Source organism: Oryctolagus cuniculus, chromosome 12 (genome assembly GCF_051225735.1).
Source record: "Oryctolagus cuniculus isolate XC-2025 breed Fujian yellow rabbit chromosome 12, ASM5122573v1, whole genome shotgun sequence".
Lineage (NCBI taxonomy): Eukaryota > Metazoa > Chordata > Mammalia > Lagomorpha > Leporidae > Oryctolagus > Oryctolagus cuniculus.
In genome coordinates this window covers 39,186,635-39,204,751 of record NC_142878.1, presented here as the reverse complement: position 1 = coordinate 39,204,751, position 18,117 = coordinate 39,186,635, and the positions used below count along the sequence as shown (strand labels likewise).

General features: G+C 44.9%; 1 long non-coding RNA gene across 7 annotated transcripts in view; it reads right to left on the bottom strand.

The window, feature by feature from the left end:
- Nucleotides 1-503: 503 nt before the first annotated feature.
- Nucleotides 504-18,117, bottom strand: part of LOC108178306 (uncharacterized) — a 43,274-nt gene continuing 25,660 nt past the window's right edge. For 2 of the 7 annotated variants that reach the window (XR_007910534.3, XR_016217406.1), the window contains exons 3-5: nt 3,897-4,056; nt 3,683-3,713; nt 2,634-3,354 (exon numbers count right to left, since the gene is read on the bottom strand). This is a non-coding gene — a long non-coding RNA (uncharacterized LOC108178306). Of the gene's footprint in view, nt 1,811-2,633; nt 3,355-3,682; nt 3,714-3,896; nt 4,057-5,917; nt 8,158-11,480; nt 11,921-13,416; nt 13,855-13,990; nt 16,702-18,117 lie in introns of those variants that run through there. The other 5 variants (XR_016217402.1, XR_016217404.1, XR_016217405.1 and 2 more) reach the window with 5 other exon arrangements.

The following is an 18,117-nucleotide window of genomic DNA, read 5'->3' as shown; positions in this document are numbered from 1 at the left end:
GAAATTGGCACGATGACAAACTACTCTGCAATTCTTCCTCTTCCCAATTAAGATGTCTCTCTTGAACTGATTGAAAGCTGTTGGGTAAGTATACTTTTTTCAAGAAGGTGTGCTCAGTTGGGGGTCTTTTTATTAAACTGAAATTCCATCATTAGCTTTGACTAGCGCCAGCTGCTGTATAAATTCTGTGCTGATGTAGACCTCCACTGGTATTCCAAATATTGCAGGTGAATCTCTGACTCCCAAATCCTCAATCACGCAGTATGAATAATTAACATCTGATAAATGCCAAATGGAAAGGACTCTCATTCAAAGACGTGGTTCAGGGTCACAAACCTCCCTTAGCTCTTCAGAACACTGAGCCAAACAGGACTCCAGTGGTCAACAACATTTCTAAATCTCTCCACTTCCTAATTTTCCCTGAACTTGATCAGAAGTGGGAAAGTTGAGACACCAAGGAAATGTTTCAGTCCTACAGCATAAAGACAGCAGCCAAGCTCCAGTACATTCTAACCAATGTTTAATCGATTATTAATGTTCCAGGTAATTTTCCAAGTATTTGGAATTTATACCATTATAATTGTTCTCTCCTATAAATACCTCAGAGTCCACCACATTCAACAACAAAAAAGAAACCTCCCTATTCATGTGTCTAATGTTATCTTTATACAATATCTAATAAAAGAGCAAAAATGTTACAGGAAGTTCCTTATAATGTTGAATTTACAAACACATCTACCTTGTGTACAAAGTTTACCAAGTAGGACTTTTTCTAAATGTATTTTTTTGTTTGTTTCAGGAGGCTTATTTTAAACCACAATAAATTTGAATCCATCAAATAAGAAAATACATTAAAATAAAACATGCATGATAGTACAGTGATTGATGACAGAACATTCTGGAATTTAACTCCTGAGCCTCAGTTTCTTTACCTGTAAAATGAGGATGATATTAGCAGCAGGCTTGTGAGCTTATCTCCAGCACTGAGATAATGCATATGTTGTGTTTAGCATAGAGCAGTGTGTTTGTTTTTTATTTCTGCATGATAGATTGCCACATTCTGAGTGGCTTTAAACAACCATTGATTTTGTCAGTTTTCACAGCTCAGGGCTTGACCTAACCTAGGCTTGACTCAGGATCTTGCAAGGCTGCCATGAAGGTGTTGCCTGGGTTGTGTTCTCATGTGGCCGCTCAACTGCCAAAGAATCCCCTTGCAAGCTCACTCAGATCCCTGGCAGGATTCATTCCCTTGTGGCTCGGAGACCAAGGATGCAGGCTTCCTGAAGTTCTACACCATGCGGGTTCTCCCATCATGGTCATTCCTTTCTCAAGCCAGAGAGGGATTTTCCATGGGGAGCCTGCCAGCAAGACCCAGTCTTATATTACATAATACAACCACACAAGGGCAGCCTATCATTTCTGCCACATTCTGTGGGTTATAAGCAAGTCACAGGCCCACCCTGCCTAGGAGGTGAACACAGGGAAGTGGGAATCACTGGAGGCTATGACAGAGTCTCTGTTCCGATTCAGTCAATGAATGAATCAGTGGATGTGTCAGTGAATGAAAAAATGAATGAGTGAACTTGAGCATGAATGGTATAAGCCGCAGACCGTTTGAACAATAAAAAAAAAAAACATGAGAAATGTTTCTAGATACAAGGTAAGCAAGTGCAAAATAAGTCACCCAATGGAAGTCATAACACAGATGTTCCACTTTCGTGAAAATAATATCTGGAAGAGTTCCAGGGCCTGGACTTTGAGGCCCAGAAGACACCAGCGTAAGATCTCCGAGATGGTGGTGAATGGAAACCTAAAGGAAGAATAAGATTATTAGTCCCCCTTTAAAGTGTTGGTCTTCCCACAGAGCGGAAGGAGAAATTAGAGAAGAAATAAAATGATCAAATATACTTGCATATATTTTTCACCACTAAGCCACTGAAATAAAACAAAAAATTCAGTACAAATGGAAAATTATAATCTCCAAGCATATAAAAATGTGTTCCAACGTGCATATAAACCCTACCAAAACCCCCAGTGGATAAATGGGCAGAGGATGTGACGATGGGATTCTTGCCTGGAAAGCAGGAAGAGCAGTATAAATTTTTTAATGGGTAAATCTAATATGAATAGCAAAGAAGCCTTACAAACAAGAAATTGTAAGTACAAGTTCATAATTTTTATTTTACTAGCTGATTACTTTAAGATGAGAGAGTAAACAGAAAAATAAATTGCATTAGTATTATTCACCAAACACCTGGCATAACTTGTAACTCACCCTGGGCGGATGGATATTTGATGGTAATTAACTCTCAGTCAGCAGGAAGAGAGCTGGTATAGATGCCTGAAACCCCCAGATAATCAAAAGAAATTTCTTTTCAGACCATAGGTTCACAATAACATGAAGCTAATGGAGGAAATGCTTTTCAGATTTTTTTTTTTTTTCAAATGTATTTCTCCTATTCTGGTAGCTGGAAAACCAGCATACAGATACAGGTTAGATGCAGGCTGAACAAGGGAACCAGACGAATGGCCTGGATGCACCAGGAGAAGAGAAGCAGCCCAAGAGTGAAGTCTGCTTCCCTGTTTGTTTGTTGTATAAATATTTATTTATTTGAAAGGCAGAGTTACAGAGAGGCAGAGGCAGAGGCGGAGAGAGACATCTTCCATCTGCGGGTTCACTCGCCAAATAGCTGCAACAGCTGGAGATGGACTGATCTGAAGCCAGAAGCCAGGAGCTTCTTTCAGGTCTTCCACATGGGTGCAGGGGCCCAAGCACCTGTGCCATATTCCACTGCTTTCCCAAGCCATAACAGAGAACTGGATCGGAAGAGGAGTAGTTGGGACTCGAACCAGTGCCCATATAGGATGCCGGCACTGCAGATGGCAGCTTTACCTGCCATGCCACAGCACCAGCCCCTGCTTCTCTGTTCTAATGAACATTCTTATGATCACCCCATGGCTTCCGATGCCCTCCTTCTTTGTGAGCGTGTTGTGGGACATGGCGGGGCAAGCACGTGTTCTGGACTTGGCACCAAAGCAGTGACACAAGTGGGTGATGTGCCTTGCCCTTTCCCTTGGATCTGTTCTGATCTAATTAGCGTTGATGCCAGTGATCACATGTCCAATACATTTGTCTACCTGTGTTATCAGATTTCAGGGAGTAGGTGGGGTACAGCAAGTCCATTGCCATGGCCAGGAGGGAAAAACCAACAGTTAAAGGAGTAACAGTGAGCACTCACAAAGCATGTGCTGTTGTTAGCAATGTTACTTTGATCTTTGGTGGGAACGAAGCAAAGATGGGTTTGTCCCCGTGGTCTAGATGGGCTCTCCTCTGGTATCAGGGCGGCCAGACACCTGTGGGAAGCAGCAGCACAGGGTGACAGGAGGACAACGCAGCCAGAGGAGCACAGAACCTGAAGATGGCAATGACAACCAAGCAGCTGACAGCACATCAGAGGTCTGACAGCCACATTCAGGGCCTGCGGTTTCCAGACAACTCCAGGCTGAGTAACAACAGGAGGTCTGGTGAGCTCATCAACCCATTGCCACCCACCACTCCCACTGGGGAAGGGCAGGGTTAGTCTGGGGGACAGGAAAATGACACGGCAAAGGTGAACCAAGAGGGAAGTGGGGGAGGAAGTTACAGAACCAAGCACAGGGTGGTGGGGGGGAGGTACCATACCTTTCTGAGGGCAGCCACGTATTATTAAGCTCTGAAAGAAAGGAGGAAATGGGTTACTACAGAGACTTTCAGACAGAATGAGCAGAACACACATTTGTTCTTTATATCGGGCCCAGGTGAAAGCTGGGTGTCCCCCATTGGTCCCCACTAGTCTCTTTCCCACCACAGTCCACAAAATAAATGGTCTTGATCCTTTCACGGTGTCCAGCCTAACCTCATCCAGAGGTCCATCCATGGCGGAAGTTTCTACAGCTCTTGTCTGCACTTGTTAAATCTTCAGCCTGCACGGCTGCCTCCAAATGTCTTCTTCAGGTGATAAAGTTCTTGCACGCAGTGGTCAGATCTATATCATCCTCTTTGAACACTGTGTGACACTACAAACAATTAGATGATTCATATTTTAAAGATGAAGATGATGCCACTTAAAACATGTAAAATGTGAATGAGACTCATAGGGCCATTCTTTCTTGTCACAATATCAATGAGACTTGAAAAGTTAATACTCTGCTGGTGAGAAAGCAGCATCCCTTGCAGTTCCCAAGGTGAGATGAGTCTTCTCACTCCTGTTAAAACGCTTGTCATTGTAATCCTCCTTCTAATATCATGGTATGGGGGGAAATCAGCAATGTAAGCCAAGATTTCTGTAAACACACAAGCACCTAGGTATCTAATTATAGAAAAACAGCCGAGTGGAACTTGGTGCATCTGTCAGATGCAGTCGCTAGCAGTTATCAACAAGAAAATGCTTGCATTAAAATAGCAAATAAAACAAACCCATGTGATATGGTTTTAGCTATGCTTTTCTAAAGCACAAAAAAAATGGAAAGAAATATACCAAAATGCTAAATAAATAAATAAAATTGGAGGAAGAGTGAGCAGTCCTAACAGATTGCAAAGAAATGGCTTAGAGGCAAACAATGAGAAAATGGCAGAGTCTGATGTGGTGAAGTGAAAGAAAACTCAGTCTTGAATATTGGGTGCAAGCAATGGATCACACATTTACCCCTATTTGTAATTTTTTTTCTTTTTTTTTTCTTTTTTGACAGAGTGGACAGTGAGAGAGAGAGAGAGAGAAAGGTCTTCCTTTGCCGTTGGTTCACCCTCCAATGGCCGCTGCGGCCAGCACATCACGCTGATCCAAAGGCAGGAGCCAGGTACTTATCCTGGTCTCCCATGGGGTGCAGGGCCCAAGCACTTGGGCCATCCTCCACTGCACTCCCTGGCCACAGCAAAGAGTTGGCCTGGAAGAGGGGCAACCGGGACAGAATCCGGCGCCCCGACTGGGACTAGAACCTGGTGTGCCGGCGCCGCAAGGCAGAGGATTAGCCTAGTGAGCCGTGGCGCCAGCCCTGTAATTGTTTTTAATAATGAAAGATAAGGGGCCGGTTTTGTGGCACAGTGGGTAAAGCCACCACCTGCAATACCAGCATCCCATAGGGGTTCTGGTTTGAATCCTGCTGCTCCACTTCCAATCCAGCTCCCTGCTAATGTGTCTGGGAAAGCAATGGAAGTGGCTGAAGTCCTTGGGGCCCTGCACCCATGTGGCAGACCCAAATGAAGCTCGTGGCTCCTGGCTTTGTCCTGGTCCAGCCTTGGTCATTGCAGCCATTTGGGGAGTGAACCAGTGGATGGAAGACCTCTCTCTCTCTCTCTCCCTCTCTGCATCTCTGTTTGTCAAATAAATAAATCTAAAAACAAATAATGAAAGATAACCACAAGGATATGGGGAGAAAGGGGCTGCTTTCCACAATGAACAGAAGCCTCTTCTCTTGGTGTAGTGAAAGAATCTGTCACTTTGAGTGACATCTGAGTGAATGTCGCTCCCTTGCCCGCAAAGGAACGACACTGCTCGCAGCTTATCGGTCTTCAGTAGACTTTTAATAAGAAAATAACAGCGATAGAGAAAGAATGAAGGGAGGAGAGTGGACAGAAAAAGCCCCCTCCTTCCTCAGCACACAGCTTATATACAAAATCCTGCCAATTGCAAGCAGGCTCAAGTCCATGCACGGAACACTCCAATCTGCTGTCTGTTCACGCAGTGTGCACGCGTCCTCGGGCCAATCAGATGAGGTGTCACGCAGCAGGCAGGCTCACCGCGCAGTCCTCGGCACCATCTTTTTGTTTACAACATTCTCAACTCCTCTGGAAAGTCCCGACCATGGGAAAGCATTGCCCTAACCGAAACTAGCAACATCCGCCTTGTGATAAAGACACAGCAACAGCTATCAGACCGACCTTGACGTGGGGGCTCCATGGCTGCGCATCCCATGGAGCCCCACAAGTGAGGACATGTGATGGCTCAGGTTAGGAGTGCATGGCCTCTGCTGAGCTGCAGGATGACCGTGCAGGTGACAGTAAGCATCTGAGAAACAGGACTCAACGCAGGCATCGTGGACATGTCCGGGAGGAGGGAGTAAGCAAGGCATTAGGCCAGTCTCTACTATTTGTAAACCTAGAAGCCTGTCCAGAATTACGGGGGCAACTTTCTAAGACTACAGTTGTTCAGCCAAGGAGGTATAGGGCAAGGTATTCATATCAATGTGTGCAAAAGAGAATAGAAGGAACCAGGAAGCCATACGTATGCTTGGTGCTTTCCGGGAGCTTACTCACCAACCCCTTGCAGGTATGGCTTTCTCCATTTGATCTCCGCCTTGTTCCCTCTCTTGCTTGCATTTGCAAGCTTTACCAGCCCACTGCTGCATCTTAGCAAAACTTCAATTTGTTCTTCATTCCGCACTCTCCTTCCAGCTCCTGCACGCCCTACTCAGTCCTTCCTTTCAAATCCCCAATTCTCTAACTGCCCACTGTCACTTCCTCATGCCCCCACACTTCTCAACCCATTGTGCCCACCGTTTTCTGTGACTGCTTTCACCCATGCTACCCGAGGCCCCTTCGTCCCTAAAACGCTTTCCATTCCTTCCCAAACATGACTTGCTGGCCACTCTAATCTCTTAAGACTCAGCTTTAGGGGTCGACACTGTGGTGTAGCAGGTAAAGCCGCTGCCTGCAGTGCCGGCATCCCATATGGGCACCGGTTCAAGAGCTGGCTGCTCCACTTCCGATCCAGCTCTCTGATATTGCCTGGGAAAGAAGAAGATGGCCCAAATCTTGAGATCCTGTGTCCAGGTGGGAGACCCAGAAGAAGCTCCTGACTTCGGATCAGCGCAGCTCTAGCCATTGCAGCCAACTGGGGAGTGAATCAGTGGATAGAAGACCTCTCTCTGCCTCTCCTTCTTTCTCTGTGTAACTCTGACTTTCAAATAAATAAAAATAAATCTTAAAAAACACTCAGCTTTTGCGTCATGTGTCTAACTCCTTAGTGGACACATCACAGCTGCTTTAAACTCCCCACTTCAGTAATGCACCAAGACATAAACATGAGCTACTAAAAACAGTTGCTCTCGTATTATGTGTGGATGTAAAGCTGTAAATAAAAAAAGTTAAAATCTAAGCAGATTCTAATTTTAGATTTTCAAGTACCTAAGTTCATGCTGCAATTTAAAGAAATTAAAGCTAAAAGTAAAGAAATCTATGTTGTGGATATGATTTCTGCCAGAAACATAACCCAGAACTTGTTATTGGACATATGCCTGAAGACAAGTCATTGGCTCCTTATCAAAAGACTGGCAAAGAGGTCAATGTTGTGGCATAGTGGGTTAAGCTGCCGCCTATGGTGCCGGGATCCCATACAGGTGCTGGTTCAAGTCTCGGCTGCTCCACTTCCGATCCAGCTCTCTGTTTTGGCCTGGGAAAGCAGCGGAGAATGGTCCAAGTCCTTGGGCCCCTGCACCCACGTGGGAGACCTGGAAGAAGCTCCTGATGTCAGACCATCCAATCGGGGAGTGAACCAGCGTATGGAAGACCCCCCTCTCTCTCTCTCTCTCTCTCTCTCTCTCTGCCTCTCCTTCTCTGTATAGCTCTTTCAAATAAATAAATGTTTTTAAAAAGATTGGCAAAGTAATGACATTTGTGTGTTTTTATTGAGGTGAAATGCACATAAGTTGCAACTAACCATTTAATTATTTTTAACATTTTATTTCAGGATAGTGTCAAATTTACAAAACAAAAACTGTGAGTTAGTAATAAAAAGTCCTCATATACCCTCACCCTATTTCTACTATTAACATATTAGTATCTTTGTCACAGTAATAAACCTATTTTCCATCCTATTTTTTTATCCAAAAAGTTTGTATCTTTCTCATCCCTTCCAAACTCTAGTAATCAACATTTTGTGTTTGCATTGAGGTTTTTAAATTTTTGCACCTAACTCTGGCCTCAGAATCAGCCCTTAAGGCATTCGGATCTGGCTGAAGAGCCCATGAGAGTATTTTAGGCATGGAAAGCCAAGACACTCTGGGGGGAAAAAAAAAAAACTAAATGAAAGATCTCTGCGAGTGAGATCCCAGTGGAAAGAACGGGGCCATCAAAGAAGGAGGTACCTTTCTCTGAAGGGAGGAGAGAACTTCCACTTTGACTATGACCCTGTTGGAATAAGATCGAAGTCGGCGAACCCAAAAGGCTTCCATAGCCTTGACAACTCATGATTAGAGCCTAGGGAGATTACTGACGCCATAAACAAGAGTGTCAAATTGTTAAGTCAACAACAGGAGTCACTGTGTACTTACTTCTCATGTGGGATCTGTCCTTAATGTGTTGTCCAATGTGAAGTAATGCTATAACTAGTACTGAAACAGTATTTTACACTTTGTGTTTCTGTGTGGGTGCAAACTGATGAAATCTTTACTTAGTATATACTAAATCGATCTTCTGTATATAAAGATAATTGAAAATGAATCTTGATGTGAATGGAATGGGAGATGGAGCGGGAGATGGGAGGGGTGCGAGTGGGAGGGAAATTATGGGGGGGGGGAGCCATTGTAATCAAACTGTACTTTGAAAATTTATATTTACTGAATAAAAGTTTAAAAAAAATTTCGCACCTAAATATAAGGAAGAACAGATTATATTTGTCTTTCTGTATCTAGCTTATTTCACTCCAAATGAGGTCTTCCAGCTGCACCCATTTTGCTGCAAATGACAGGATTTCATTCTTTTTAATAGCTGAGTAATATTCCATTTTGTATATCACCACATTTTCTCAGTCCATTCATCTGAGGATGGGCACCTTTGTTTATTCCATATTTTGGCTACTGTAAACAGTGCTGCAATCAGTCATTTTTAAGTGTAGAGTTCAATGGCATTTAATGATTCATAGTATTGTTTTTTTTAACTTTTATTTAATGAATATAAATTTCCAAAGTACGGCTTATGGATTACAATGGCTTCCCCCCAATACTGTCCCTCCCACCCACAACCCTCCCCTTTCCCACTCCCTCTCCCCTTCCATTCACATCAAGATTCATTTTCGATTCTCTTTATATACAGAAGATCAGTTTAGCATACATTAAGTAGAGATTTCAACAGTTTGCTCCCACACAGAAACATAAAGTGAAAAATAATAGATGATTTTTTAAATGATGATGAAATCAGATCAGACCTATTGTCATGTTTAATCCCAGTGAGAGTCAAGTTGGGAATTGATACTTTTTTTTTTACAGATCAGTTTAGTATACATTAAGTAAAGATTTCAACAGTTTGCACCCCCATAGAAACACAAAGTGAAATATACTGTTTGAGTACTCATTATAGCATTAAATCTCAATGTACAGCACATTAAGGACAGAGATCCTACATGAGGAGTAAGTGCACAGTGACTCCTGTTGTTGACTTTACAAATTGACACTCCTGTTTATGGCATCAGTAATCTCCCTATGCTCCAGTCATGAGTTTCCAAGGCTATGGAAGCCCCTTGAGTTCTCCGACTCTTATCTTGTTTAGACAAGGTCATAGTCAAAGTGGAGGTTCTCTCCTCCCTTCAGAGAAAGGTACCTCCTTCTTTGAAGACCTGTTCTTTCCACTGGCATCTCACTCGCAGAGATCTTTCATTCAGGTTTTTTTTTTTTTTTTTTTTTGGCCAGAGTGTCTTGGCTTTCCATGCTTGAAATACTCTCATGGGCTTTTCAGCCAGATTGGAATGCCTTTAGGGCTGATTCTGAGGCCAGAGTGCTGTTTAGGACATCTGCCATTCTGAGTCTGCTGAGTATCTCGCTTCCCATGTTGGATCACTCTCCCCTTTATTTATTCTATCGGTTAGTATTAGCAGGTACTAGACTTGTTTATGTGCTCCCTTTGACTCTTAGTCCTTTCATTATGATTCATAGTATTGTACAACAAATATCTCTGATTTCAAAATGTTTTCATCTCAAGAAGAGTATCCTGTGCTCTTGAAATAACCACACTTCAGTCTCCCTCCCCTGTCTCCTGGAAACCTTAGACTCGTTTAAATTGAAAGACAGCATTTCAGGTAGACAGTATTTTTTACAACCCCCATATTACTGATCTTTTGGAGTAGTCTGTGAACTATCAGTGCAGCTCAGATTGGAGAAGTGAGCATCCAGTGCCCTCACAGCTATGGGGTATAGCTGCTCGCTTAGTTGCCTGTCCCCTACCCCCCAGATGCTGGGGCTGCCCTTGCTCTGTTGACCCATGGGCCTGCAGCACCTGGCATGTGGCCTGGCAACATAGTATGCTCCACATATGTGGGACTAAATCAGTTTCCCAAGAAGTTACTAATTTGTCCAAGGACATACAGGTAATGAACGATGAGTCACAACAAAAGCTTCTGTCTCACTCTCAGCACTCTAAGCCGAAAATGAGGCCTGTGTGGGAGGTGAATTTAGGCAGCAGTCACATTAAAGTTAAAACTGAGGAGAGCTTACTATGTTCCCAGCACTGTTCTAAGTTCTTTTTTAAAAAAGATTTATTTTATTTACTTGAAAGGCAGAATTACACAGAGAAGGAGAGACAGAGAAAATCTTCCACCTGCTGGTTCACTTCCCAGATGGCCACAATGACTAGGGCTGGGCTAGGCTGAGCTCCGCCCAGGTCTCCCACACGGATGGCAAGGTTGCAAGCACTTGATCCATCTTTGGCTGGTTTCCCAGGTGCATTAGCAGGGATCTAGATTGGAAACAGAGCAGCCCGGACTTGAGCCCGTGCTCATGTGATGCCAGCATAGCAGGCAGCAGCTTTACCCACTGAGCCACAGGCCATTCCCTCTGAGTTCCTAATAAATGTCACCTTGCTTAATTCTCCTAACAACCCTACAAAAATAAGTATTTTTTTCATTTGACAGAGTTAGACAGTGAGAGAGAGAGACAGAAAGGTCTTCCTTCCGCTAATTCACCCCCTAAATGGCTGCTACAGCCAGCGCGATGCGCTGATCCGAAGCCATGAGCCTGGCTCTTCTTCCTGGTCTCCCATGCAGGTGCAGGGCCCAAGCACTTGGGCCATCCTCCACTGCACTCCCTGGGCCACAGCACAAAGCTGGACTGGAAGAGGAGCAGCCAGGACCAGAACCCGGTGCCCACATGGGATGCCAGTGCTATATAGGCAGAGGATTAACCAAATGAGCCACAGTGCCGGCCCCCTACAAAATAAATATTACTAACCCAGAAATTCTGGAATGAGGGACAGAGATACCTGAATACAATCTAAGAATTGCAGGAAAAGAAAAGAAGAAACTGAATCTAGAAATCACTTAATCAAATAGCTGAAAAGGACCATCATTTTACTCTTTAGTAACTTTTAGGATTTGTTTCAGGAAAGAGGGAATAAGATTCTGCAATGGACCTCTCATTAGAGTTTGCCCTCTTACACACACACACACACACATACACACAATCTTGGGTTGTATCTCACAAATGCTTGGTTATAACTTGTGAAAGATGCCACTTACCTGCTTCTTTGCTCTGGTGAGTATCATTGTGTCCTGCAGGTGCAGTCATTCCTATTGTAGCCTGGAATACTGTGCGGTCCCTGTGCCTTTAGAGCTCCACCAGGCCTTGGCCTCTATGGGAACTGCTGCCTCCTGCACAGACACCAGGCCACCAAAATCCGGGAGCCCAGGGCTCCCAACACTGCTTGCTGGTTTGTGACACAGCAGAGAAGATGCCCCTTTCCACTTTAGCTCTGTGTCAGATGTTGCCAAAGCAAGACTGGCAGGCCCCTCGAAGTCCCCAGAGGCTGGAGTGAAGCTGGGTCTTCAGGTTTTATGCATAGTCTTCTCTCTCCCAGGACTCCAAAAGGAAATCAAGGGCCAGGCAAGCTAACAGGCTTGCCCTGGCTCTCACAGCTGCTTCAGCCAAAAGCCAGGAATTGGTCTCAAATTAACCAATTCTACATTAAAAAAAAAAAAGATTTATTTATTCATTTGAAAGGTAGAGTGACAGAGAGAAAGAGATCTTCCAGCCACTGGTTCACTCCCCAAAATGGTCACAACAGCCAAGGCTGGGCCAGATTGAAGGCAGGAGCTAGGAACTCCATCCTGCTCTCCCATGTGGATGGTAGGAAGCCAAGCACTTGAGTCATCATCAGCTGCATCCCAGGTGCATTAACAGGGAACTGAATGAGAACTGGAGCAGCTGAGACTCCAACAGGCACTCACATATGGGATTCAGGTGCCCCAAGCGGCAGCTGCACTACATCACCCATCCAAACTCAACTTTTTTTATGTTACCATATTGCTGCTCCATTTCTTTAGTAGCTAGATTTTAGTGGTGGCAGCATTTTACTTGACTTAGAAATTCTTAAACATTTGAGTAGCTACCTTTATCACAGCTCCAAGACCAACCCAGGGGTACAAATTTCCTGTGAAAAGGACCCCCCTATCTCAGTTCAAATCTGTCCACAATTCAGAATCCAGGCACCAAACCTTAAGGTCAGGATTTTGAAAAATCAAAATTGTCATTCAAGTTCATGTAGAGAGAGGCAGAGAGTGGGGCAGGGAAGGGGAGAGAGGAGAGAGAACAATGTAGGTCTTAGAAGTTTCTTCGCTGTCACAATTAGTGGCAAGGCAGCTAGTGTCTCTCTGCAACTACTAACATTTGAAAAACTCTTTGAAAATATGAAGAAAACATTCTGTTAGGAGGAAGCAAGCCTAAGTAATAGACAGTGAGGCAGTAACCACTCAGAGGCATAGGGGTTGATGTGTGATGCCACCAGTTAAGCTACTTCTTGTGCCACAGGTATCCCATATCAGAGTGTTCTGCTTCCAATCCAGCTTCCAATCCTGCTAATGCACCTGAGAAAGCAGCGAGGAAGACAGCCCAAGAATTTCAGCACCTGCACTCATGAGGGAGACCCAGATGGAGTTCTTGGCTCCAGACGTTAGCCTGGCCCAGCCCTAAGAGCTGTTGCAGCCATTTAGGGGACTGACCAGCAGATAGAAAACTCCTCTCTCCCTCTTCCTCCTTCTCTCTGTCTCTGTCAGTCTGCCTTTCAACAAGTATATCAGGGAGAGAGCACTAGACTACAGAGCTAGAGTGAAATTCCAGATTTGGGGTTACAAACTAGCAAGGCATCTTATCTTTAAAGATTTATTTATTTATCTGAAGGAGTTGCACAGGAGAGAAGGAGAGGCAGAGAGAGAGAGAGATAGGTCTTCCATCCACTGGTTCACTCCCTAGTTGGCCACAATGGCCAAAGCTGCACCGATCAGAAGCCAGGAGCCAAGAGCTTCTTCTGGTTCTCCCACGAAGGTGCAGGAGCCCCAGGACTTGGGCCATCTTCTACTGCTCTCCCAGGCCATAGCAGAGAGCTGGATCAAAAGTGGAGCAGCTGGGACTTGAACCGGTGCCCATATGGGCTGCTGGCACTGCAGGCAGCGGCTTTACCTGTTATACCACAGCGCCAGCCCCAATGAGGTATCTTTTCGCAGAGAGTAAAGGGCACGTGTGTGCGTGACTGAGCGAGCTGAAGCTGGGCTAACAAGCACAGGGTAAGGAGGCCTGAGTGTGTTCTTCAGTGCACCTGAGTCAGGTTGTCAGCTCGAGAAAAAAATTAAAATACAAGACAACCATTTGAATTTCTAATAAGCAACTAATTTTTTTAAAAGTTTTTTTATTTATTTGACAGGTAAAGTTACAGAGAGGGAGAGACAGAGAGAAAGGTCTTCCTTCCATTGGTTCACTCCCCAAATGGCCGCTATGGCCGGTGCTGTGCCAATCCGAAGCCAGGAGCCAGGTGTTTCCTCCTGGTCTCCCATGCAGGTGCAGGGCCCAAGCACTTGGGCCATCCTCCACTGCCCTCCCAGGCCACAGCAGAGAGCTGGACTGGAAGAGAACAACAAACAACTAATTTTTAGTATATGCTGCATGCACTATTTGGGGCATGTTTATACTACAGTGTTTGTTGTTTGTCTGAAATGAAGCGGAAGTGTGCATTCTGTACTTTATCCAGCCACCTTACCTGGGAACACCCCTGAGCCTGGCTCAGAGAACGGTTATGTGTGCAGACATCACCGGGAGCCCAGAGCTGGGACAGAGTGAACAGCAGCAGTGTGAATGAAGTCCGTGCTTGTACATACACATCTGTTCACATGTTTCCTCATGCGCTTGGGCCTTTTGTCTTTGCCCAAAAGTCTCTGTAAACTGTGGCTGAATAGGACGGCATGAGTCACAAGCCTCCTGAAGTATTCTCATGTGGTGTGTAATAAATGCCCATACACTTGGGATTTAAAGTACAAACTACTCACCGCAATATGTATCAGGATTACAAAGGGAGTGCAAACTAAGCCATCATTTTGTTGAGGTGTATATTAGAAGCCTTCTTTTATTTCCCCAAGTTCTTATATGTATGTTTGTATAACAGCTGTGTCGAGATTGTCATTGATAAAAGTATTTCAGTCACCTGCTGCAAGCAATAGACATGGGGAGTTAACACCTGACGCCCATGTGGGCTAAATACCTATAATCAGGGCTGCTTCTCCCCCAGGGCCCTCCTGCAGGGGTTATGCTGCAAGTGGTCATCATTGTGGGCAATAGCGTTCTCACCACGTTCACATTCGTACGATAATCACATAAAAGAAAATGATGACTCATTAAGACTGGGTGCAGGCTGGATAAGGTCGAAGGTCACTGTACCACATCTGGAAGTCTTGGTGCTGAATCACTAGAAGTTCTCAGACCCTTGTCCACAGGGCTGACTGGAGCCCTGCTTAGCGATGACGTGGCATTGGTGAGGGGCGCAGGGGTCGGGTGGGTCTGGTGCATGGAGGGTGGGGGCTCAGCATCTTCATGCCCACCCACATCCACACTGCCAAACACTTGGTGCCAGCAGCCCAGACAGCCCAGGCTTCTCGCCTGGGTACAGTCACGTGTGCAAAAATGACCAAGACACGTTGACAAGAGAGAGCAGCCACAGCAACAGTGAGGGGACTCCGTGCGGAGACTTACAGCGAAGCAAAGCTCTCCCCCCACCAATCACCAGCGGCCTTTTGTCCTTGTGTGACTTGTGTGATTGTAATATCCCTCCTCAGTAATCTCACACTGGCATTATTATTATGAAATCATCAACTTTTTTTCCCCTCACAAGTCAGTTATTCTCTACCACCTTCTTTCTAAGCCTCCCAATTTCAGTTCATGGAAGGGACCAGAGAATTCTCAAGATCTAATTCTCTGCTACTGCCTTTTCCCAAATCACCCTAATGTGATGTTCTGGGAAAGGCACAGAGCGCATCTTTGTTACGGAATAGTAGCATTTCACAGAACGCATCTTTGTTACAGAATAGTAGCATTTCTGCCACCAGGCGCCTGACTGCTCTTATTTGTAACTCAGCAGAAGGCATTTATTTAAAGCCTAAGTAAGTGAATGTTCACATTGCTCAGCTTTATGACTTCAGAGGATTAACCTAAGGTGTGGGCAAATCATGCCTTTCCTACCAAGTCATCCTGGGAAACCTGAGACGGCCGATCCAAGCAGCCTGATCAATATGAAGTTCAAGGAATGAAACCTACTAACACTGTTCTGCCACCTGCACCTCTGGCATCCCGTACCTGAATGCTGCTTCGAGTCCTGGCTGCTCTGCTTCAGTCCTGCTCTCTGTTAATGCACCTGGGAAGGCAGCAGATGATGGCCCAAAGTGCTTGAGCCCTGTTACCCAAATGAAAGACCAGGAGGGAGCTCCTGACCCCTTGGCTTCTGCCTGGCCCAGACCTTGGCTGTTGCGGCCATTTGGTGAATGAACCAACAGATGGAGATTCTCACTCTCTCTCTCTCTCCTCCCCTCTCTCTCCTCTGTTGCTCTGCCTTTCAAATAAATAAATGTTATTTAAAAAATAAATTGTTCTCATGTTTTCCACATGACCCGTTTATAAGAAATCCCATCTCCAAGGACTCAGCTGAGAACTGTACCCTTTCTCCTAACTCTGCTCAGGATCATCTCCATGATCCAGTGGACTGCAAATGTGGTAACAGGAACCCAGTGTTATGAGATATGTACACTATGGAATACTACACAGCGGAAGAAAAAAAAAAAAGAAATCCGGTCATTTGCAACAAAATGGATGAATCTGGAAAACATACTTAGTGAAATAAGCCAGTCCCAAAGGGACAAGCACCATATGTTCTCCCTGACCTTTGACAACTAATAGAGCACCTAAAAGGAAATCTGTAGAAGTGAAACTGACACTTTGAGAAGCAATGACTTGAATAGTCCTTGTCTTGACTGTTGAGGAACAGGTTTTTTTTTCTTCATACTATCTGTTGAACTCTTAACAAAGTTAATCACATGTGTACAAAGTCAATTGAAAATAGATCTTAATAAAAAATAAGAGTGGGAATAAGAGAGGAAGGAGGAAGTTTGTAACTATAAAGCTGTATAGTTTTGCATATATTCCTATGGACCTACTTCTAAGGGTACAGTTTAAAAACTTGCCATGAGACCCCAAATCCCATTAAGCTGGGTGGTAAAAATGTCATCTTAAGTGTTAAAGTGACCATAGTGTTAAAGCGATCATAGGAAGTGTTAAAGCAAATATATAGATACGATTAAGTGTTAAAGTGATCATATAAAAAGGATGTTCTTTTCTCTGAAGGGAGGAGAGGACTTCCACATTCCTTATGGGCCTGTCTAAATACTGATGGAGTTTGTGGATTCAAAAGGTCCATAGTGGGCCGGCGCCGAGGCTCACTAGGCTAATCCTCCATCTTGCAGCGCCGGCACACCGGGTTCTAGTCCCGGTCGGGGCGCCGGATTCTGTCCCGGCTGCCCCTCTTCCAGGCCAGCTCTCTGCTGTGGCCAGGGAGTGCAGTGGAGGATGGCCCAAGTCCTTGGGCCCTGCACCCCATGGGAGACCAGGAGAAGTACCTGGCTCCTGCCATCGGATCAAGTGCGGTGCGCCGGCCGCAACGCGCGGGCCGCGGTGGCCATTGGAGGGTGAACCAACGGCAAAAGGAAGACCTTTCTCTCACTGTCTCTCTCTCTCACTGTCCACTCTGCCTGTCAAAAAAAAAAAAAAAAAAAAAAAAAAAAAAAAAGTCCATAGCCATGGCAGCTCATGTCAAGATCCTCAGGTGGTCATTGATGTCATGCATAAAAGTGTTAATTGTTAAGTTAACAACACAAGTCACTGTGTACTAACTTCCCATGCAGGACCTCTGTCCTCAAAGAGTTGTACTATGAGAGTTAACTGTAAAACTTGTTCTCAGGAGTTTTTTTAGTGTGTGTGTGTGTGTGTGCCAATTATTGAAATCTTTACTTAGTATAGAGTTGGTCTTCTGTGTATAAAGTTAATTGAAAATGGATCTTAGTGGAGAATGGGACTGGGAATGGGAGAGGAAGGAGGAGGTCAGGTGGGGGTGGGAGAGTAGGTATGGTGGGAAGAATCACTATATTCCTAAAGTTGTACTTATGAAATTTGTGTTCCTGAAATAAAAGTTTTCTTTGGGGGGAAAAAAAAGGAATCAGTGGTTTCGAAGGTTTCCTTCCCCTGTTCAGAGACTCCTGATCCTATTCCATGTAATGTTCTTTATGCAAACAAATATAGCCAACACCTCCAAAACTGTGGCGTTTGGGATGGGGAATTTTTTTATAATTTGAATTTATTTAATATAATGGTTTGGAAGTGACACTACATTCACATGGTTCAAAAATTATGGAGCTGGGGGCCGCGCCATGGCTCACTTGGTTAATCCTCTGCCTGCGGTGCTGGTATCCCATATGGGCACCGGGTTCTAGTCCCAGTTGGGGTGCCGGATTGTGTCCCAGTTGCTCCTCATCCAATCAAGCTCTCTGCTGTGGCCCGGGAGGGCAGTGGAGGATGGCCCAAGTGCTTGGGCCCCCACACCCACATGGGAGACTGGGAGGAAGCACCTGGTTCCTTCAGATTGGTGCAGCACTGGCCATAGCAGCCATTTTGGGAGTGAACCAACAGAAGGAAGACCTTTCTCTCTGTCTCTCTCTCTCACTGTCTATAACTCTACCTGTCAAATAAAAAAAAAATTGTGGAGTTGGCATTGTGGTGTAGTGGGTTAAGCTGTAGCCTGCGGTGCCAATATCCCATATGGATGCTGGTTTGAGACCCAACTCCCTGCTA